This window comes from Triticum aestivum, chromosome 6D (genome assembly GCF_018294505.1).
Source record: "Triticum aestivum cultivar Chinese Spring chromosome 6D, IWGSC CS RefSeq v2.1, whole genome shotgun sequence".
NCBI classification, from domain to species: domain Eukaryota; kingdom Viridiplantae; phylum Streptophyta; class Magnoliopsida; order Poales; family Poaceae; genus Triticum; species Triticum aestivum.
The window spans coordinates 452,398,211-452,421,956 of record NC_057811.1 but is presented as its reverse complement, the minus strand read 5'-3'; the positions used below and the strand labels follow the sequence as shown (position 1 = coordinate 452,421,956).

General features: G+C 40.9%; 2 long non-coding RNA genes across 3 annotated transcripts; both read right to left on the bottom strand.

Annotated features, from left to right (window-relative positions):
* Positions 1–13,346: 13,346 nt before the first annotated feature.
* Positions 13,347–16,111, bottom strand: LOC123141951 (uncharacterized). The gene is made up of 4 exons (XR_006470480.1): positions 14,476–16,111; positions 14,175–14,280; positions 13,771–14,091; positions 13,347–13,612 (listed from the first exon to the last, which is right to left on the bottom strand). It is a non-coding gene; the product is annotated as an uncharacterized lncRNA (long non-coding RNA).
* Positions 16,112–16,506: 395 nt separating this feature from the next.
* LOC123141950 (uncharacterized) lies at positions 16,507–21,628 on the bottom strand. 2 transcript variants are annotated; one of them, XR_006470479.1, is made up of 8 exons: positions 20,008–21,628; positions 19,792–19,867; positions 19,561–19,632; positions 19,397–19,486; positions 18,527–18,594; positions 18,338–18,421; positions 17,521–17,580; positions 16,507–16,794 (listed from the first exon to the last, which is right to left on the bottom strand). It is a non-coding gene; the product is annotated as an uncharacterized lncRNA (long non-coding RNA). The 2 variants fall into 2 exon arrangements; XR_006470478.1 differs by having other exon boundaries at positions 19,792–21,628.
* Between the last annotated feature and the right edge of the window lie 2,118 nt (positions 21,629–23,746).

Below are 23,746 nucleotides of genomic sequence, written 5' to 3'. Positions count from 1 at the left end.
GCTCGATCTACACCGCCAGGCTGCCCCGCCGCCGTCGCCGTCGCCCGTGCCCCCGAGCCCACGCCATCGCCCGTCGCCGTCGTCCTCCGCCCCCCGCCGCCGTCGCCGTCGGCCTCCGCCGCGCGCCCCCGAGCCGTCGCCCGTACGTCACCGTCGCCCTCCACCCCCGGCCCGCCGCGGTCGCCGTCACCCTCCGCCACCCACGCCGTCGCCCTCCGTCGCCCGATGTGAGCCGCCGCCACGCCACGGCTCTATTTATTTTTTTCATATAATTTGTATTATTTTTTGTTCATTGCATTTTTTCATATATATATAATGTATATATATATATGCATGTGGTAGCTATATGATGAATGGATGTGGCTATGTATGTATGAATATAATGTTCATACAATTTTTTTGTTTATATACGTTTTTTCATATATGTATTAATTTTTTATTGAGGTTAATTATTAGTACATATCGATTTTAGGTTAGTGCTTAGTAGTTGAACTAGTTGATTTAATAAAACTATTTTATTAAATTTTACTATATATAGAAGTAGTTTATTTTTAGTAAGAACTACTTTATTTTATATATTTATAGTAAGTGCTTAGTAGTTGAACTAGTTGATTAATTAATAGAACTATTTTATTAAATTTTACTATATATAGAAGTAGTTTATTTTTAGTAAGAACTACTTTATTTTATTTATTTATAGTAAGTGCTTAGTAGTTGAACTAGTTGATTAATTAATAAAACTACTTTATTTTATTTATAGTAAGTGCTTAATTAGTAGTTGAACTAGTTGATTTAACAAAACTAGTTTATTTTACTATAGAAGTAGTTTATTTTTAGCAAGGAAATTAATAGAACTAGTTTGTTTTTTTAGTTAAAGCAATTATTCCCGCATCGACGTCGACGATGCCTATCCCGCATCCTCGTCGTCGACTCGGCGGAGGAGGCCGGCTTGATCAGAGGGGCCATGTCCGGGACTGGGCTCCGCCGGGTTGGTTTTGGGAGGTGCTACCTTCCGGTGGGCGTAGGTTGGTGAGGAACCAGCCCGTCGTTGACCCGATCCTTGTTTGGTGGCGCTCGCGTGGGCCAGTGACGGTGCCGAGGCTTCCGGACACCGCGGAGGTGGTACGTCACCGTGTCAGCGAGGAGGACCAGCACGTCCGTCGCTACATGGTTGCGTTGGAGGGCAGGTTCGACAATACCTGGCAGGTTCTTCAGGGATCTCACTGGAGCTATGATCCTGTGATGGTTCCGTCCCTTTGGGTGTCCACCGCCCGCGCCGATACCCGCCGGGCGCTACCGTTCTAGCTGTACTAGCGATGCTATATGTATGATAGTATTCGAGGTGTATTAGTGATAATATTCGACGATGTACGGACGCATGGAGATGATGTAGTTTTGCTTATAATTGAATGCATCCTAATTTGAATACTACTTTATTTTGTGATTTGATTTTGCTTATTGAATGCTCAAAGTGGAAAACTACTCTAATCCTACTTTGAATGCTAAAATTGGAGAGCACTATGATTAGTTGATAGCTTATAGGGTTTTTGTTTTCGCAGAAATCTAGGAGCCCCGGGCCCCTCCATCATCCCCGTCGTCGTCCCCGTCACCGCCCCCTCCGACATCGAGGTGAGACCAGCCAAATCCTCTTTTAGAAAGATAATTAAACGATATTTCGGGTTGACTGTAAGTCTGTCGAGTCTCCACCATATATGAGAGGACGAAGAATCCCGACTGTTGTCGGGGGGGGGGGGGGGGTCGCTTCTCCTTTGTTCTCGTGTGCTAGACATTTTGGTGTAATGCACACGGGGACAAAGGGAGGAGCGACCACCACCAACGGTCGAATGTATACACCATGTGAGCTGAGAGTTTTCAAGAAAAGACTCGACAAACCGATAGTCAACCCGTGATGAATAATAATGATCTAACTTAGGTTTTTTAGTACATATATTTAATTGTAGATGTTTAATATTTGAATTATGAACATAGGAAATATCGTACTCGGACGACGAAAGTCTCCCGGGGGAGTGCGACTGGTGCCACGACGACCGAGGTCAGTGCGACAGGCCTCACCTGGACGAAGATCGGCGCTTCAGTATTAAGCTGGAGGAGACCTTCGATGTTGAAACGGTACGCAACGACGACAAGTGTCATTTTTTCGTAATTAAGCACGACTTCAACTATTTCAACGTGTACTTTTCATCTTTTACAATTCGGCTAGCTTATCCCATGCCATGCAAGACGTACGTCTTGGAGAGGATGGGTTTTGAAGACCATCAAATTATGGAAATAAAGAAAATTCACCTAGGGACCCATCATGATATAGATTTTGAAGTAAATCTGTATAGTTCTGAGAGCGTAACCCATTTTGGTTGCAAAAATTGGGAAGCATTTTGCAAGATGTATGATTTTGATGAGGGTATGCTTGTCACCATGGATCTTAGTGATCCTAACATCGAGCAAGACAATATAGACATTTGGGTCCTTGTTGATACGCCTCCAATTCTACCGCTATGTGAGTTTCTCAAACATAGTTATTAGCTAATTTATATTGTTCATTTCAAAATAGTTGATAGCTTATTTTCATTGATAGCTTATTTTGATTGTTCAAACAATGTGCGGAACATGGTAGACAGAACCTACTACACCGATGGCTCTGAGTTAACTTATAAGGAGAAAACTCATCTGGTCGGATTTTGTACTGATCTTGAGAATTACAATATCTATTGTAAAACTCCTCCACATTATGGTCAATACGTGCCACTAGTGCACGTGTTGAACTACAGTAACTACTATGGAGATACACTGGTAAGATTTCTTACTATTACGATATCCATGCATATTTTGCATACTTCTAAAACTAGTACATCATTGCTAACTATGAAGTTATTACTATGTTTTTCAACAGATAATCCCAGAGGATTGTGTGCCTCATTTGATGTATCAGAATGGTAGGCTTGATGTTTTGAACATACAACCAGGTCATCCTACGAATCTCAACTGTCCATACCGGATTTCTAAAAGAAATGGAGACATGCAAATCAAAGAATGGAAAAAATGTATGGACAGTCGCAAGGAGGTTCTTGGAAGCAAAAGGAAGCGAAGCGCAAGAATTGGAGACATAATGATCTCCATTCTCCATAATGGAGAGTCAGGGTCTATATTGTTTTATGCTATTTTACCTTAAAGAGGGTATTTAGGTCCTATCTAATACTGATGATCATGTGCTAAGAACAATTAAGTAGGGTTGGTTCGATGACTATGAGGATGATGATCGTATGACTTGTTATTAATAACGAGTAGAAGTTGTATGATGATGATTAGTAGGACTTGTTATTATATATGATGATGCATGATGCGCGCATGAAGAGTTATTATATATCAGCGGGTGAAATGAAAATGGATTGGATTGAAGTGAAGGCAACATGCATGTGGTGCATGTCGAAAGTAGTACAATCCAAACTTGATCAAGTTAGGATTAGTATTACTTTCAACATGCACCACATGTTGCCTTCACTTCAATCTAGGCCATGTTTAGGCATAGCAGTACGTAGCGTTGGTAAACCAAGCACGGAGATATAAGAGAGGACACTTCTCTCTAGTAGCTACCTAATAACAACCTAAATTAACCCCCAAAACCCCTAAATCAGCCCCTTTAAAAAAACAAAAACCTTAGCTCCAGCCAGATGCTGATGCGTGGATGCCTATTGGTCCCGGTTGGTGTCACCAACCGGGACCAAAGGCCCCCCGTTCTGGGCTGGCCGCAGCAGCCATGTGGAGGACCTTCTGTCCCGGTTCATGTAAGAACCGGGACTAAAGGCCAAGGGCATTATTAACGACCTTTTAGTCCCGGTTCACAAACCGGGACAGAAGGCCCTCACGAACCGGGACAATAGGCCCTTTTTCTACTAGTGCTCTATGCAGAACACAAGCACTGCACAAACAGTTGGTATTCACCCTTTGCATGGAGAGTAAATCATGTTATTTAGTGAATCTAGTACAAACATGCACATCACATAATGAGATCATCTAGTGCAAAGAAGACCCAAACATGCGCATCACACAGTGATACCACGTACTATAACCAGAGCCAACTTAGTGAATCTATTGACATTCACAACATCAAGGAAAGCATACAATTGTACTGAATGACTAGATGACAGAAGCACAGCTAGAAGAGCAGAGTTAAGTAGCAAGCCAGATGACGTAATTAGCTCATGTAGCAAGCCTTAAGCATTCTAAGGCACAACACATGCTTCATCATTATGCAAGGAGACCAAATCATAACCAGACATGGTCATTATGCAAGGAGACCAAATCATAACCAGAGATGGTCATTATGCAAGGAGACCAAATCATAACCAGACATGGTCATGGAATGATGGCCATGAACCCAGCGCGACCACCATTGTTGTGGCTCGATGGGCACGAGCTCAGAGCAACTAGAGGCGAGTAGCAGAGGAAGGAGAGGAGATGGAGGAGCTCACCGTAGCTGTTTTGTAGCCACTGCCAAACAGCACTGCCTCCGCCACACGCATGGTCATTGATCCATCTTCCAGATGGCGTACACACTGCATGCACATTTTTGTGGCAAACATTTCAATTGTACTGAACTAACAACAAGCTTAAGAGGTAGGAATTTCATAGGGTATCAGAAATTCTTGAACCAAACCTATAAACCGCACCTCAAAATTACATCTTGTGGTCCCCTTGATGGAATACCCACTTGCTTGAAGTTCTTCTGCAGGAAAAGCTTCACCTGAGATTCTTAGCCCATCTATGGATGGCAGTGGGTCATCCTCTGCAACTGCATATTCATGAAAATTGGTGTTTACCATCAGAACTAAATAAATAAGTATAAGGAAATTGCATGAATCAAAAAATTATCTTGCTCTTTCAGAGAAAGAGTACTAGGCTCCTCAAGGACAGTAGGAAGATAACATAGGACCAGAGTTTAAAGGACCGGCTTTCCACCTCCATAATAATACTACATAAGTGAGCAAACAAGGCAGATGCACTTACGCACCATGCAAACAAAGGCATATTGAGAAGCAACACTACCGGAACAAACTCTTGGTGCTCTGCTAATTAACATGTACGGTTCCACACAATAACAGTAGCACAAGCAAACAAGGTATAATGCAATAAGCATGTGACGAACACTGATCCTCGGAGTTAAATCGAAAGCAATAGGTGTGAAACTAGCTAGTAGGGTAAAGAAACAAGCCAAAGACTTCCATTACCTCATGCGGACCTCGTGAGGGTCCTCTGCCAGGAGTAGATGGCTATTAACAGTCTGTATCTTAAGTTTGCAATCCAGGCCCTCAACTCCAAAGACAGAATAACTTAGCAACATTATCATCGAGGGATCTCTGGTAGGTAAGCTTCACAAATCATTTATCCAGTGAATTTCTGTGTTCACAAGAAGATTTCAGAATAAAGCGAAGCAAAACATGAACTTCATGCTAAATAGGTGACTAAAGAAGATGCATTATTTTTATTTGTTAAAGCAACTGCCCCAACAGCCATCTATTTTCTAACAACTTCAGTAAACTTCATAAATCCAATTACACCAATCATTCTCATTCAGCCATCTATTTAAATTGAGTCAAGCAAGCAAATCAGGGAACCAAGCCTACGAAATTGAAACTTGAGACAACAGGCAGAGCAAACTGATCAGTGCTCGACTCGACTCGATATTACTACCATGTTGGTTAGTGCAACATAATATAACCTTGAAGATAAGAGCAGACCATAGATAGGCGCTGGATTACTCTTGAAGATGACCAATCCAGGCTCACATCTTTTGAGAAGATCCAATCCAAGTGACGTGTCCCAACTAAACGGCGAGTCATTTATTGACCCAATCTTTCACGGTAATCAACAAAATAGCAAGAACGTCGACGAATGATCGTTGCAATAGCAGCGTGTGTAGAAGTAGTAGAACAACTCCTCCGATCAAGCAAAAGCGCAGGAAGACAAAAGAACAAAAACTTGTGCAAGAATTCAATCGGATCAAATCCTACACGTAGCAGCTCCAAAATCACTCAAGGATCAGCAAACAACACAGATATTTGGCGCATCCGACCTGATGTTTTTCTCTATATTTTTCAACTAAAAAATTTCCGTCCTCGATACAAGGCTGCACCCAGCCTTCTATAATAATGGACGCAGGCACAGCTATAGGAGCAATCGGGCTGGACTCTGTATCTCCCTAAAAATCCAAACTACCAACTAGTACGCGACCCTTCCTTTTAATTAGGACTCTCTCTAAACAGAAGTAAAACTAACTAAATATCCGGCAAGATTGATCACTAGAATCCAAACAGACGGGCACTATGGCATGCACAAGTTCTACCAAATATTAAGGAGACTAATTATCTATTTCAGCCAGGTTGATTTACCATCTTGGAGGAGTCCTGAAGTTCGGCTTGACTTCTTGTGCAGCGACAAGTTCGACATTATGAGTGATGATATCACATCACCGAAACATAATATCACATCACCAAGTCTCTTTTATTTCTACAATATGAGTGATGATACATGTAACTTGTGCAATTCTATTCTTCTTAAAAAAAAGAATAGCTTTCTTGCAATAGGGTGATCTTATACTTCCAGGAAACTCATCATAGTTGACACTTGACTTCTTTTTATTATTTCTTTGAACAGGAGCTTCTTTCCATTTGCAAATCAATACAGCTTAACCGAGGACCTCTAAAGAAAATGAAATGGCTACTGAGCCCATAAACATTACAAGGCAAAGTCCCAACCGACACCTATTCCTACAGCTACTATCTACAGAAAGAAGTCGGCCTCCTATATCATCTCCATGTTGGGCAGCAGAGCCGCAGGAGAGGAAGAGGGGCGGATCTGTAGATCTTGGAGTGATTAACATTTTTTTTAAACACAACAGAAATTAAGGAGCAAAGGCAGGAGGGTGACAGAAAATATTCAAAATCACGGGATGTGATCATGTTAAGGCAGCATTCTCCTTCACAATACTCAATAAACAGCAAGATTGTGGTTATGGTCTTCACAACAGCAATATTATGTTTATGGTCTTCACAGCAGCAAGATTGCACACAAGCACTTCACAGGAAGGGAATGAGGAGGGCATACCTCGGTGGCATCCACATCTAACCCGTAGTCGTCGCAGGGTCCTCGTTTACGACCTGCAGCCCGTCGGGAAGGGGGCTAGAGATGAATGGGCCGGTACATGAGAGAAGCAACCTGAGCATCATTTAAGTTCACTGTCTCCTATAGGAGCAAAGCCCGCACGATCAATATCACGGGACTGGAGCACACATTTTCAATTTCCATGACTGCACCTCTTTCACTAAACTAAATAAATAACATCACCTAAAAAATGTTGGGGTATTATAAGTTCAGCTATCATAAGCTGGAACAAAAGCTTAAATGCCCAGAGAAGCCTCTGCAGGTGATATACAATTACCAGGGAAATTCTAGCAACGCAAGATGCAATCTTTGTACTACTTTTAAGGGGGGAACAGTGAATTCAGTTGGAACTGCGGAGCAGTTTTAAATTTCTCTGAGATGGGATGATTATAAACAGAATAGAAATAATCAGAGTCTAGCTCTGTTCATTTTGCCAAAAACTACAAAGACACGAATAGGCCAAAATACAAGCTAATGAAAGAAACAAAAGAAATGTTGAGTGGGCTCAAATACGAAAGAGGAGTTCATATCATGACTGCCCAAAAAAGGAAAGTCACATAATGAGCTAGGTAATTAAACATGCAACTTATCCTGTTAGTGACATGCTATAGTCAAGAGGATTGGTGGCCAGATGACAACCGCCACAAGCACTAGGTCATTGGCGCGATGGCCGGCGCAGCATGGCCATGATGGTCGGGCTCCTCGGAGCATCTGAGAGGACATGAGAAGGAACCCAGCGTCTTACCAGCGAGGAGTCGAAGAAGAGGCGGCGGGCGGGGAAGACCACCAGCGTGCGTCGGGGTCACAGTATGCTGTCACAATACATGATAAAATGGGAACACGATGAGATCATGATGAAACCACAATAGAAAGAAATGAAGTCACACAGGCAAAAAGAAAATGATGCATCTGATAGGTTTTTTCTCATCTTGGGCACGGTTAGCTTAGCAGCACTATACAACAAAATGAACATAGCTAACAATAGCTACATACATACTCCCTCTATACCAAAATACTTGTAGTTGGGGGAACTTTTACTAGTTTCCCCGGCTACAAGTATTTCGGTACAGAGGTAGTATATGCATTCTTTCCGGTTTCCACGACTAACATGCCTTGAAGTAGTAAGGATTTACAGAAAAGAAAAAACACCTACAGGTATCATAGGCCAACTAGCAGACGGAGCAGGGACACATGTGCAGGGCAGAGCAAGCCCCCACAAAACATGTACTCCCTCCGTTCCACAATAGATGACTGGGTCATCTATTTTGGAACGGAGGGAGTAGCAAGTAAACTACTATCTATCAAGACTCTACAAATTTCATAAATAAAACACAGAAAGTTAAGAAGATGTTCATACAGTAGAAATCTTGCAAAAATACTATGACATGTTTCATCGACAATATGATCACAATAGCAAGACTGGTGGCCAGAAGACCAACACGATAGAGTCCAAAAAATAATGAATCAGCTCAAACTCTCGCCTGTTGCACACGAATCACAAATCTGACCGTAAGCAAACAAACATAGAGAAGCACTAACCATGAAGAAAGTTTCAGTTTTCTCACGCATAATTATGTTGTAGCTAGTTAGAGAAAATACTGCAGAGGCACCGTAATCAAGCCTCTATGCAGAATACAAACACTTGGCATTCACCCTCGGCATAGGAGAGTAAATCACGTTATTTAGTGAATCCAGTACAAACATGCACATCACATAATGGGAAGCATTTTGCAAGATGTATGATTTTGATGAGGGTATGCTTGTCACCATGGATCTTCGTGATCCTGACATCGAGCAAGACAATATGGACATTAGGGTCCTTGTTGATACGCCTCCAATTCTACTGCTATGTGAGTTTCTCAAACATAGTTAATTAGCTAATTTATATTGTTCATTTCAAAATAGTTGACAGCTTATTTTCATTGACAGCTTATTTTGATTGTTCAAACAATGTGCGGAACATGGTAGACAGAACCTACTACACCGATGGCTCTGAGTTAACTTATAAGGAGAAAACTCATCTGGTCGGATTTTGTACTGATCTTGAGAATTACAATATCTATTGTAAAACTCCTCCGCATTATGGTCAATACGTGCCACTAGTGCACGTGTTGAACTACGGTAACTACTATGGAGATACCCTGGTAAGATTTCTTACTATTACGACATCCGTGCATATTTTGCATAGTTCTAAAACTAGTACATCATTGCTAACTATGAAGTTATTACTATGTTTTTCAACAGATAATCCCAGAGGATTGTGTGCCTCATTTGATGTATCAGAATGGTAGGCTTGATGTTTTGAATATACAACCAGGTCATCCTACGAATCTCAACTGTCCATACCGGATTTCTAAAAGAAGTGGAGACATGCAAATCAAAGAATGGAAAAAATGTATGGACAGTCGCAAGGAGGTTCTTGGAAACAAAAGGAAGCGAAGCGCAAGAATTGGAGACAGGATGATCTCCATTCTCCATAATGGAGAGTCAGGGTCTATATTGTTTTATGCTATTTTACCTTAAAGAGGGTATTTCGGTCCTACCTAATACTCATGATCATGTGCTAAGAACAATTAAATAGGGTTGGTTCGATGACTGTGAGGATGATGATCGTATGACTTGTTATTAATAACGAGTAGAAGTTGTATGATGATAATTAGTAGGACTTGTTATTATATATGATGATGCATGATGCGCGCATGAAGAGTTATTATATATCAGCGGGTGAAATGAACATGGATTGGATTGAAGTGAAGGCAACATGCATGTGGTGCGTGTCGAAAGTAGTACAATCCAAACTTGATCAAGTTAGGATTAGTATTACTTTCGACATGCACCACATGTTGCCTTCACTTCAATCTAAGCCATGTTTAGGCATAGCAATACGTAGCGTTGGTAAACCAAGCACGGAGATATAAGAGAGGACACTTCTCTCTAATAGCTACCTAATAACAACCTAAATTAACCCCCCAAAACCCCCTAAACCCCCCCCCCCCCCCTTCAAAAAAACAAAAACCCCAACCCCCGAAATGCTGACGCGTGGATGCCTATTGGTCCCGGTTGGTGTCACCAACCGGGACCAAAGGCCCTTCGTCCTGGGCTGGCCGCAGCGGCCACGTGGAGGACCTTTTGTCCCGGTTCGTGTAAGAACCGGAACTAAAGGCCAAGGGCATTAGTAACGACCTTTTAGTCCCGGTTCACAAACCGGAACAGAAGGCCCTCACGAACCGGGACAATAGGCCCTTTTTCTACTAGTGGTGGGTCCTTCCATAGCATCAGGTAACCATACGTGAACAGGGAATTGTGCGGATTTCGCAACTGCACCAAGGAATAATAAAAAAGCACACAAAGTAGTAAGTAAAGAGTTAATTCCATTATTAGGAATCCAGTTATTAGCTATTTTGAACAAATCCCTAAACTCTAAACTACCTGTTATCCAAGAAAACCTAAAATTCCTAATAATAGACCAAAATCCCCTACACGATTAGTTACAAAAGCTTTTTGACAAGCACTCGCTGCGATTAGTCGTGTAAACCAAAAGCCTATCAATAAATGAGAACACATACCCATGAGTTTCCAAAAAAAAATTGTATCAAATTGGAGCTAGTAACCAATCCCAACATGGAAGTATTGAAAAAACTTATATAAACAAAAAATCTCAAATATCCTTCATCGTGAGACATATAGCCATCACTATAAATAAGAAGCAGGATTCCTACAGTAGTAATTAGTATTAACATAATAGAAATAAGTGGGTCAATCAAGTATCCAAATTCTAAAGAAAAATCATTATTAACGGTCCAAGACCATAGAACTTCCATTTATTTGTTGAATAGACAGTTGAACTGAGAATACCATAGGAGTAAAACACTAGGAAAAGCCCATACGCGACGAAGAATTTTTGTTGCTGTCGGAATAAGACTAAGGCCAAATTCCATTGACATAATAACTGGAAGTGGGAGAAGAGGGATTACCCATGCATATTGATATGTATGTTCCATAAGAAAAGAAATTGCAAATTTTTACTTCAATTTTTCTATAAAATTGTTTCTGATTTACCAAACCAATTCTTATCTCTTTCTGGAAGAGTAAATAAAAAGAATAATAAAAAATACTCAAATTATTAATTTTTTCAAACTTTATCTCATTGAAATAATTAAAAATTAAGAATGGGTTTAGTTGGTTAAATTCAAAAATTAATAAAATAACTAGGTAACGAAGTTATTTTATTAACTAAATAAAGATATTTATAAAAATAAAAAAAAGTTGAATCGTTTTACTTTCTATTCATAATTCATTTTTATATTTCTTTAAAACAAAGATGAAACAACTCTCTTGTTCCATAATTAACTGATTGAGTGAATTCCAATGAAAACCTATGTTTATAAGAAATTATCGAATAGTCCTTACTTCGTATAGAACTAAAATCCTAATGACTACAAATTACCTAAGTTTTAGAATGTCATGTTTAAGAGACTCGGTATTTTTTGTTTTGATTGGAATTCCTTTCCTTTATGGAATACCATTCTGAACTTAATTAACTATTTCATTTTCCCTTCTTTGTATCCCCCCGCCTTATCTTATATGGGGGATAGGCTTCCATACCATATATCTATATATGGAGTATACTTGATATATAAATACATATAAATAGATTTAAATGACAAACTCTTCTATATATTCTATATTATTAAAAAAACAAGTATAAAATATATTAAAAAAAATTAAAAAATTCTTGTCTTATCCGCGTTAGACAAAATGAAGTAAAAAAATAATCCAAATTTAAGTATCTTTCAGTATCTAAGTATAAATACAAATAAAAAGAAGAAAGAAGGATTGATTTGCAGGAATAGATGTCTTTCACATACAACTAGAAAAAAGTAATTTCCTTTTTCAATGGCAGTTCCAAAATAAATACTTCAATGTCAAAAAAGTGTATTCGTAAAAATATTTGGAATAAAAAAACTTATTTTTCCATAGTACAATCTTATTCTCTAGTAAAATCAAGATCATTTTCGAGCGGTAGTGAGCATCCAATACCAAAGGGTTTTTCTGGGCAACAAACAAATAATAAGATTTTGGAATAATATGAATTGACTTATCAAAAAAGAATTCCAATTATTTAATAATTTTGATTTTTCTTTGAATGTACTTTTATGTGTCGAATTACTCGATACAATATTCTTAGAACAAACCCCTCTTAGATGAAAGAAAAGAATGAATCTCTGGTTTCATCACCAAACCTGGTAGAACGCCATGGGCTTTTACTTTATTTTTTTCCGATTACATCTATGAATACAATTCATATTGAATTTCACGTGTTTTTTATTGCTCATATGATGCTACATGATTGTTCAAAAGTAGCTAGTCATGTTAAAGTAACTAGATAATTGTTGTTGCAGGGCACATACTCATACACTAAACCTGCTGCTGTCACATGTCTGGTACAATGTAATCACATCACTCATCTAAAAAAACACTGGCTTCAGTGATGTTCTAGTACAAAATGACACTGAAACACTGGCTTCAGTGATGTTCTAGTACAAAATGGTACTGGGGTACAGAGAACTTCCGCAAGAGTTCCAACACACAAAAACCAGTAGTAAAATCACCATTGGAATGAATAAAATGTATGAAATCTGTTGCACACAAAGGGATTTATCTCTGAACTATATACGCTAACCATACCTTACAACAGATAATCAATTCAGAAACACAAGAAATGCAAGTTAACATCCAAGAGGAAAATAGAGGGGAAAACGGGCGACATCTTTAAAAAGGTGCACAACAAAACCATTTATCATGTACAAAAACTAAACACTACATCAGCTAGATTTCAAGTCTTGCATGCACAAAACTAATTAACAAGCTAACCGTCTAAGTAAACTAGAATGCCATGAGCCACAAAATTCAGAAGGTGAATATATATATAATAAAAAGGAGGTAAATGCAGCTCCCTCCACATTTTCACATCCGGGCTTGGGACCGGCAAAGGCAGTGTTAAACCACACCAACACCAATCATTCAGCAAAGCATACAGGCCACTCCATCAAGCAAATGCAACATTGACACAAACACACACACACACACACGAGTCACATACACACAAGCAAATGCAACATTCACACACACACACACACAGTCACACACAGTCAGACATACACACAGTCACACACAGAGTCAGACACACACACACAGTGGAGCGCTTGCACACAAGAAACAGAGATAGATAGGGGCACATCACATGCACACGGTCACACACACACAATGGAGCGCTTCCACACAAGAAACAGAAAGAAATAGACAGATTGGGGCACAAACAGAAAGCTAATACATGCAAGAACAAAGTAAATTCAGAAAGCTATAAAAAAATTCCAGAATCTGAATGAGTAAACTTATTTCTCTAGAGGGGTGAGGGTGATTCAGATCTTCGTTCCTGAAAATAGGAAGCTAGTTAGAGGCTGATTAAGTGATGATCATACCATAAGTAATTATTCATGTGTGTATATCAAAGTTATCAAGGAATCAAGGATTCAGTATAAAACAAGTCAAACAAACTGATCAAAATTCATACTCCTAAGGATAGAAACTTACCGATGATTCTGTGTATCTTGCAACTCCAATAATTCACCTGGTTTTTCGTCTTTGACTTTAGCTATAGGTGAGAAGAACTGAGAACAAATAGAAGTTACACAAATACAAGTACACAAATGGAAGTAACCAGTGTGTTAAAACTTAGCAAACATTCCACGTTTGTGTTGCACGGAGGGGGGAAATGCATTCAGCAAACCATAAAAATAGAACAATCAGAAGAATACCTCTCTCAACATTACTTGCCTATACATCCAGGACCTTGAAATGAGACCATTTTGTTGGTCCATACTTGCTTACAAGATCAATAATTTTTTCATCTTCCTGTAGAAAAAATGTCATAAATATAACTGTAAAATGTGCAAAATTTGTTTTTCCCGAGCAAAGTCAGGAGTGCAGTGACAAACCTCTTGAGTCCAAGGACCTTTGATGAACAAGGACCTTTGAACAATCAGAAGAACCTTCTTCCATGTATGCAAACATTGTACATCTGTCCTATCCAGAAGTGCTTAGCTACACAGGTACATACCGACACAATATGTTAGCTCACCACACTTGCATATACAGAACAACGTCCAAAGAAGTATGGCGTTACTATATAACTAGCTAAAATGTGGGATATGCATTCATAAGGTTACCATTACTAGCCGTGAGATAAACATTGTGTTAATATAGGAAGGAGTTAAATTCGAGAGGGATTATACATACCAGGATGATGAGCGATCCACGACTTCAGTTCAACCACCAGAAGCACACCATCCGAACAACCATAACGAATCAAATTAGCCATCATGAAAACATCCATCCACCCCTGGATTCTACATATACATCATTCTGAGCACAAACATCATACTTGGCTAAATAAACGCTTTGGGACTACAGGCATCAGCATCGCAAAATGTAAAGAACGTAAATATACATGCGATATATGCCAACTCAACCCATCAATGTCCTTAGCCACACAATAAAGAGCAAATGTGATATGTCTAGATCCAAATGTTTGTACCTTAAATACTTAGAAAAGCGTTATTCCAATGAGCAGTAATACAAAAATAGAATATGATATCCACATAAGACATAATCACAAAGAAGTTCAGAAAAAAGAATAGTGCTAGGTCTACCAATACCAAAGTTAGATACCGGTAAACAAACAGTAGTAAATCAATCAACAAACAGCAATCAATCAATCAATCAATCTTAACAACCATAAACAAACAACAATCAATCGTGCCATATAGACATAAAGTGATCAATATTCCTACCTTCCACATCAAATTTGAATCAGTGAACTACAAAAGGGAACGAAGAACAGTAGAAATGGAGTATTGTCGAACACCATGATAAACATGATTATTGGTTAGAAAAAGAAGGGAAAACATGATTATGATAAATAAGATAGGCATTGGATGTCAAATCGGCAACGCAAAGAAGTGGAAACCCAGCAAGTGATTGTTACAAGAGTCAAACTTTTCTTCTCAGCCTATCATCCTAATTTATCAGCAGGAGAGAAGCCTCACATCACGGAACCTACGGCCTACATGGTTTGCACCCCTGAACACACATCACCATATATGGGAACATAAGCAAAGCATGATAACAAGAAACCAATTGAAAAGAACACCATCAGAACAACCGTAACAGACAAGAACAAGATTCTCTGCATCTAGGATGGGAGACAGGTGATGGAACAGAGGAACCAATTTGACACTGCTTCAATTTCGAAACCAGAACCGATCGTTCCTGCAACCGTCGCCCCGACGCGAACACGAAATGCAGGATCGTCAGATAACAGAAGCGCACGCACAAGTTTCTCAAACAGAAACGCGGGAATCATCGCTCCACCGCGAACACGAAACGCAGGATCCTCAGATAACAGAAGCACACGTGTTTGTCAAACAGACTTGTTAGTTCGCAAACCAGACAGTGACCCAAACGGACCGCTCGCTCGCTTGCTACCAGAGTCATGGGACAGAGACCCCTGACGAGACGGCCCCAAGACCACGCAAGAGCATAAGGGCGACAGTGAGGACGGCCAAAATCATATCAGAAGCGCTTCTAAACGGGTGACGGCAAGGACGAGCAAATCAAACCAGACACTGACCTCGTACAACTTCGAAAAGGACACACCCGTACCATAACACTGACCTCGTACAACTTCAGAAAGGAATCAGTAAGTTTATAGCAAGGAAGGATGCATTTTAAAGCTTAAATCACATTCTACCAAATTATGTGAAGATTCACTATTCGATTAGGACAGTACCTAAACTGTGTAATTTCTATCAACACTCGTAATGCAAACAATACAAAGAAGGTAACTGCCGCTCCCTCCACATTTTCACATCCGGGCTTGGGACCGGCAAAGGCAGTGTTAGGCCCTAACAATATAAAACACAAGTTATACAACCAACCATTCAACAAAGCATACAAGCCACACCATCAAGCAAATGCAATATTCACACAGAGTCACACACACACAGAGTCAAGCACACACACAGTCAAGCCACACAGTCACACACGCAGTCAAGCCACACACACAGTCACACACACAGTCAAGCCACACAGTCAAGCCACCCACAGTCAAGCCACACACAGAGTCAAGCCACACAGAGTCACACAGGAGCGCTTGCACACAAGAAACAGATATAGATAGGGCACAAACAGAAAGCTAATACATGCAAGACCGAAGTAAACTCAAAAAGCTATAAAGAATTCCAGAACTTGAATGAGTAAACTGATCTTCGTTCCTGAAAATAGGAAGCTAGTTAGAGGCTGGTTAAGTGATTATCTTGATCACTACCCACAAGTTTGTAGGCACACAGACGCATGCTTATTTATTTAGAATTTGGTTTGTACTTCAAAATATCATGAGCGTACGCATATGGACATAAAAGAAATGTTAAATGTATTCTTGTTCTACTTACTAGAGAAAGGAAGGCATGTAACATGAGCAACATTCTTATAGAAATTCTGGCTAAGGTAAGAGCAACCTTCAACAGTGAATTCATTTGTACTGCTAGTAGATTCAGCCTGCAGGGCAGAGAAACAATGTCAGTACAAATCACCAGGCAAACCAACCTTCTTACTTGTTGGGTCCAAACCAAGGAATTCTAGCTACCAAATAATTCAAGGTGGATGCAAGATGAAACACCTCCAAACATAAGCCTCACTGGTGCACACCAGCTTATAAACTCACGTATTGCGTTTATATTATACAGAATAAACAAACCAGCCTACCACCAGTCAAGTTCGAAATAATGTACTGATTAACCAAGCTTATGATGACTTGCCAACAATTCAAAAGTGAACTCTAGTGTTTATTCCATTTGTAAGTAGAACATGATGCAAGCAAAAACCCTAAAAGCAGAATTAATTCACTGGCCTAGTGTATGTAAAGCATCCACTTTTCACATGTTGGGAATATGCACTAACGCCAACTGTCATTATTCCCTTTATGTTCAGAACAAGGGCGTTGATATTGTACTCCCTCCGTTCCTAAATATAAGTCTTTTTAGACATTTCAAATGGAATACAACATACGGATGTATGTAGACATATTTTAGAGTGTAGATTCATTCATTTTGCTCCGTATGTAGTCACTTGTTGGAATCTCTAGAAAGACTTATATTTGGGAACGGAGGGAGTAGGTAGTTCCTATTCTTCATACTATACATACTAGGTCATGTATTCTAAAATTGAAAAGAACCACCTAAGAATGGTTAATGTAGGCAAGAGATGAAAGGCAGGTTAACTCACCGGGTGACGTGGATCAGCAAGCATGGGAAAGAGGTCTCTAACTATGAGTGATTGTCTTGCCTGCAGGAAGATAATGCAATAAATATGAGTTATAACATAAGCAGTATTGTTTCTTATTGGGCAAAATTCTATAGTACTCCCTCCATCCCGAATTACTTGCCTTAGATTTGTCTAGATACGGATGTACTAGACACGTGGTAATACATGTTAATTAGTGAGTCTAGTTGAACACCACACTGTTTCTCATGAGGGTAAATTCTATAGTACATTAGCGATTCCGTTTGAACAACATACTCCCACTCTTTCGGTTTGTTAGGCACATGCTATTTTCAGATCAACGATTTGGCCAATGAAATATGAGGTGTGCTACAAAAGGTACACCATGACAAACCTATTTCAAATACGAATTTCAATGGTATACTTCAGCATATAATACATATTTCGTTGGTCAAACTGATGATCTAGAAATATAGGCGTCCCTTATAAACTGAAACGGAGGTAGTAGGAATTATGCACCAAGTAAAAATAAAGGAGCAATACATATCATCAATATTTTGCTGAGAGAAAAGAAGGATGTTGTATCAAGGCAAAACCATGGAAGGTTAAATGCTAAATGAATTTTCTAGCATTACATGGCAAATACTTATATATTGTTCCTCTGTATTGAGTTGCACGATTGTGAAAGGTTCAGTGTTGCCTGAAGTTATCTTTCAAAGTTTGAAGATCAACATGCTAGTTCTGAATCATTATTACCTAGATATAGCACACATAGAAGGAGGTACTCAAAAGGTTACAAGGAAAAAGGCTGTTCACATACTTCAAATGCGCTTGTGAAGCTCCACTTCAATTGATTTGTTTTTAGACGAGGAATGCCATGGTGGACCTGTACTTGGCAATTAGCCTGCAGATACTCGATACGGCATAATATATGAATCAATTTCCATTAAACTACAAGATGAGGTGAAGCACCTATAAGAAGAAATACTCTATTACTTTCTCTTTCTACCTTGCAGCCCGTCCAGATGAGGTGAAGCAAATGATGACCGAAGCCTTAACTTTGATAGCAACCCGCACCTAGCAAATAGGTAGTAAACTATTTCATACTTATAAACTCAAGTGTCACAGACTGATATTCAATCAATGTAAGACAGAAATTGTTCCCTGTAAACACTATCAAAAGGTTGGAAAATGAAAAGAAACAAAATACGCACTTCAGAGGAAGCAATAGACTTTCCAGCCATGTTGCACTTGTGCAGAGCAGACTTCTAAAATAACAACACCTAAAGAACGAATAAAGTAGTACTCCCTCCGTCCGAAAATACTTGTCGAAGAAATGCATAAAAATGAATGTATCTAGAACTAAAATACATCTAGATACATCCATTCCTCCGACGAGTATTTCCGGACGGAGGGAGTACTCAATAGAGACCCTTGATTTTTGTTTAAAACAGAGCAAATCTAACTAAAGGACATAAAATCACCAATAAGCTTCATGCAAATGGGAAAAATACATGTTAATCTAACAAAATGCCTTCACAACTACCAAAGGCACTCACAATGCTTGGCCCTTAGCACGTTATCAGAGTCAAAATGCTGATGTGGCTCTGTAATAATTAAGAAAGAATGAGAGTGGAGCTATATGTTCATATAGATATGGCTCTTAGCTCATTTTCCTGCACTCCCTGTTTTCCCATTCTTTTATTTTCTCCACAACTTGGCCACAATGTTGAGATGTAAAAAAGATACATAATAAACTAATTAAATGCAATATCATTTAGATACGACCCTTAAGAATTGGGGTGATTCTCTCTAATTTTTTCAATACCTAGGACGACACATTAAGAGATAATGCATTGCGAAGGTTGAGATAACCAACCTTTTCAGGTGAAAGATCAATTCCAAGGTTTCCTCTTGACAGAATTATACCATCTGCTTCTTCCAGTATCTCATCAAAATGGTTCAAGCCCTGTAAGGAATAAGGAGTAGGTGGTAAACAAATCGAAGTTGCTAAGGAATGTTGAAAGAATATCTTGAAATTACCTCTACACTCTAAATTTTGGCAAATATCAGAGTTTGGCTAAGATCACCTAACTTTGAGAGGAACTCCAGTGCCTATTGCAGGAAAAATACTATCAACGTTACCAAAGTATGAAATGCAAACAAACATGTGATACTATTCAACAAAATATCAATATAAAAAAATTCAATCTGTTGGGAAAGATGGCACTGTGAAGTAGTACACTCTAAATATCGACATAATGAGTTACTTACTTGCCGCACATCTTCTGCATTCCTTGTATAAGAAAGAGAGAAGAAGTCAATCTTGCTTTCCCCATTTTTTCATAACCTGGAAGTGGTGCATGCTCATAAAGTCATATAATGGGTTACAGCAAGGAGCTCCAGTTTCACGAAAATAATAATTAACATGTAAATCTAGTAACCAAGTTAATACAAGGAGCATGAGAGATCCTGGGAGGAGTTCCTTACATCTTTATCCTCATCAGACAGCGTGGGCATGTCGATATGGATCTGGGAGCAGTGCAATGTGAAGGCATAATAATCACAAAAAAGTTCAGAAAAAAGAATAGCACTAGGTCTGTTACCTATGATCAGGAACTACCGTTACCAAAGTCAGATACCAGTCAACAAACATCAATCAATCAACAAACAACAATCAATCAATCAACCTTAATAACCATACACAAACAGTAATCAATCGTCCCATATAAACATGTACCATCTCAAGGCAACAAACAACAAGCAACTAGCCTACATGGTTTGTACCTTCTCAAGGCAAGCAATCAATCAAACAACAAACAACAATCCATCTCAAGGCAATCAATCAAACAACAAACAACAATCCATCTCAAGACAATCAATCAAACAACAAACAACAATCCATCTCAAGGCAATCAATCAAACAACAAACAACAATCAATCAGTCAATCGTGCCATATGGGAACATAAGCAGAGCATGATGTAACACTAAACAATTGAAACGAACAGCATCAGAACAACCGTAACAGACAAGAACAAGATTATCTGCATCTACGATGGGAGCACACACGCCTGCCGGTAGAACAAGAATCGACAGAGGGCAACCAGAGTATCACAAGGGCGCATGCGTTTGAGATCTGAAATCAACCGACGAACAACGCAGGTGATGGAACAGAGGGAGCCATTTGACACTGCTCCAATTTCGAAACCAGAACCAATCGTTCCTGCAACCGTCGGGGCGACGCGAACACGAAACGCAGGCAGATAACAGAAGCGAACGCACAAGTTTCTCAAGCAGACGGTGACCCAAACCGACCGACCGCTCGGTCACTTCCTCCGAGAGTCGCAGGGACGAAGACCCCCGGACGAGACGGCGCCAAGAACACGCGAGAGCATCAGGGCTACGGCGACGACGAGCAAAAAATCAAATCACATGCGACTCTAAACTGACGACGACGGCGAGGACGAGCAAAATCAATTCAGAAGCGATTCTAAATGGGTGACGAGGACGAGCAAAATGAAACAAATCAGACGCGATTCTTCTAGTCTAAGCGGACGAATCGAGCGAGGACAGAGGAGGAGAGGCAGGAATCGAGGACAAATTGCCGCACCAGACGCGAGAGGAGGAGAGGCTCTACACATTGCCTCGGAAGGGCGGGTCGACCCGAAGAAGACGATCTTGAACACGGCGGCGGCGGCGGCGGCGGCAGAGCGCGACCGCGGGAACTCCCACCCGGACCAGGCGGCGACGGGCACCACCGCCCCCCTGCCCTCCACCTCGACGCACCGCGCGGCGACGAGCGCGCGCAGCTGGCTCACGACGCTGGTGCCCCCGCCGCCGGTCGCCTGCTTCTTGGCCGAGCACCGCAGAGGCAGAGGGAGCAGGGCGGATGGATTTGGAATCGGAGGCCGGCACGGAGTCCGTCACGCGGAGGTACGGCCAAAGGGCGTGGCCCGGACGAACCGAGGACGAAGGAAGGAGGCGAGAGGCGCGGCCCGGACGAAGAGAGGAGGAGCGGGCCGGCCAAAGGGCGGACCTTTATAGCCGGGGCAGAGGCGGTGGCGGCGGGCGGAGGTGAGGTGGGGTGGTGGGTTGGGGCTGGATCCGGATCGGGTCGGCGGCGGCGCTTTCCTTTTTCTGAATTGGGAGCGTAACGGGAGATTTCCAGCCAGCGTGCGTGCCGTTGCCGTGTCTTTCCTTATTTATTTATTTATTTTGGTGAAAACAAATGTCTTCTTTTTAGTGCTGAAAACAAATGTGTCCGTGTTAGAAACACACTACCACTGCCAAAACAAGAATAGAAACGCCACGTTCATATATGCACACGCAACGAAACGAAAACATTCCATGTACTCCTACTCATTTCGTCAGGACCTAACTTAAGTGTCAAAAAGAAAATTTTTGCCCAACTAGAATAGCAAGGATAAGTATCAAGTTGATCGAAAACTCGTATGGACGGTGCCGTGGCTGCGACAGCTGTGCTGATTCCGAGGGGGGGGGGGGGGGGGAACGCCGGCACGGGTCGGGTAGGCATGGGCCCAAGGCCGCGGCCTTGCTCTAGGCGGCCATGGTTGTCGGCGGAGGGGGTGCGCGGCGGGCGCGTGGTGGTGGCCCGGATCCATCGCCGGGTGTTGTGGGCGCGACGCGAGGGAGCTGCTCAAGGTGGTTTGTGCATCTGAATGGCCTTGGTTTCTCCTCGCAGCTCTCATGGGTGGAGTGCTAGGTCGCGGAAGGGATCCCCCCTTGCCCCGATCTAGTTCGGCGGGTGGCTACATCTGTAGACGGGTAAGTCACTGCGGCTTGGTGGAGGCGGTTGGCGGCGGGGTGCTAGTGGTACCTTTCTTCTTCCGGGTTCCGACCGACGGCGCGGGGTTCTCGCACAAAGGATATGGCCAGGACAGGGAGCTCATGCTCGGGCGGATCAATTTTGGGCCTAGAACAGGTCGGAGCTCTCTCCGGGTAGATGATGGTAGGCTGGTCCGGTTGGTCCCGGCAGGCAACGAGGCCCCTCTACTCGTGGGTACGGTGTTCGATGGTGGTGGTCGGGACGTGAGTCCGTCGGGAAGATTGGCGTCGAAGACCACGGCTACGGTGTCGTGCGAGCGTTATTGGAGTCAAGATGAAGTATCTCATGCTTTTGATTTTAATCCCAAATCCTAAGACACATATATACTTCATTTTCTAGGCAATAATTCCAACAATGAGATTATAGTGACTCTACCATCTATAACAGAGAAAACTCGGGGTTTTGCTGCAGTATAAATCATTGGGGCAGGGTTGTATATTATACACGCTTGCAGACTATTTTGTACTTGCAGGGTGCACACTCACCTGGTGAAGTCCAAAACTATATAGTTACAAAAAGGATATCATCGCTTTCTGTAAGAACAAAACTTGGTTATTTTCTTAATCATTTCTAACAAGCTACACATGTTCTGAAGATCTGACCTTCGCTTGCAATTTCAGAAACAGCAAAGGCGCACGTATGCTGTTACTCTGAGTTAACAACAGAATTAAAGTCAATGTCCTGGAAAAACTTCAAAATTAAACAACCAAGGAATTATTTTTGTCAAAAGAAAATTATGTACTGGTCAAATACCAGAAATAATAAGATAATCGAGGTAATTTGGACGACATACTACTATGTGATTTAAATTTACTATTGTGGGGGGGGTGGGGGGGTGGGGGGGGGGGGAATCCATGGCTCAAAATTATAATATTTGATTGGAGCATAAATGTTTTCCTTAATTAACACCTATATATACTTGTTGGGGATTCACCGAGCACTTTGTTATACACAAGGTTGTATCATTCCATTCGTTGACTTTTTTTCACTGACACATATATATACTTTTGATTTCATAGCACACCATGTTGGCACAAATAAGTTTGCAACATCCAATTAAATTGCACTTGCACGCTGCAGTACCACTTAGACACTTAGCACACTAGTAGAACGCACGTGCGTTCCCACGAGCTTTTAATTTATTTTTAAATTACAGCTATGAATGCAATTCATATCAAATTTTGCATGTATAATTTTTTTTCTGATTGTGCATATAATGTATATGATAGTTCAGATGTATAGAAAAAGATAGCCTGCAACAATTGAAAAATAATTGAAATCCAACTCATCTGTAATGTAACTCGATGATGTGTACATAGAGAGCAATGATCTAAATAACTATATATTACAAGATCAGACAGGGAGGAGGGGGGCGAGCAAAC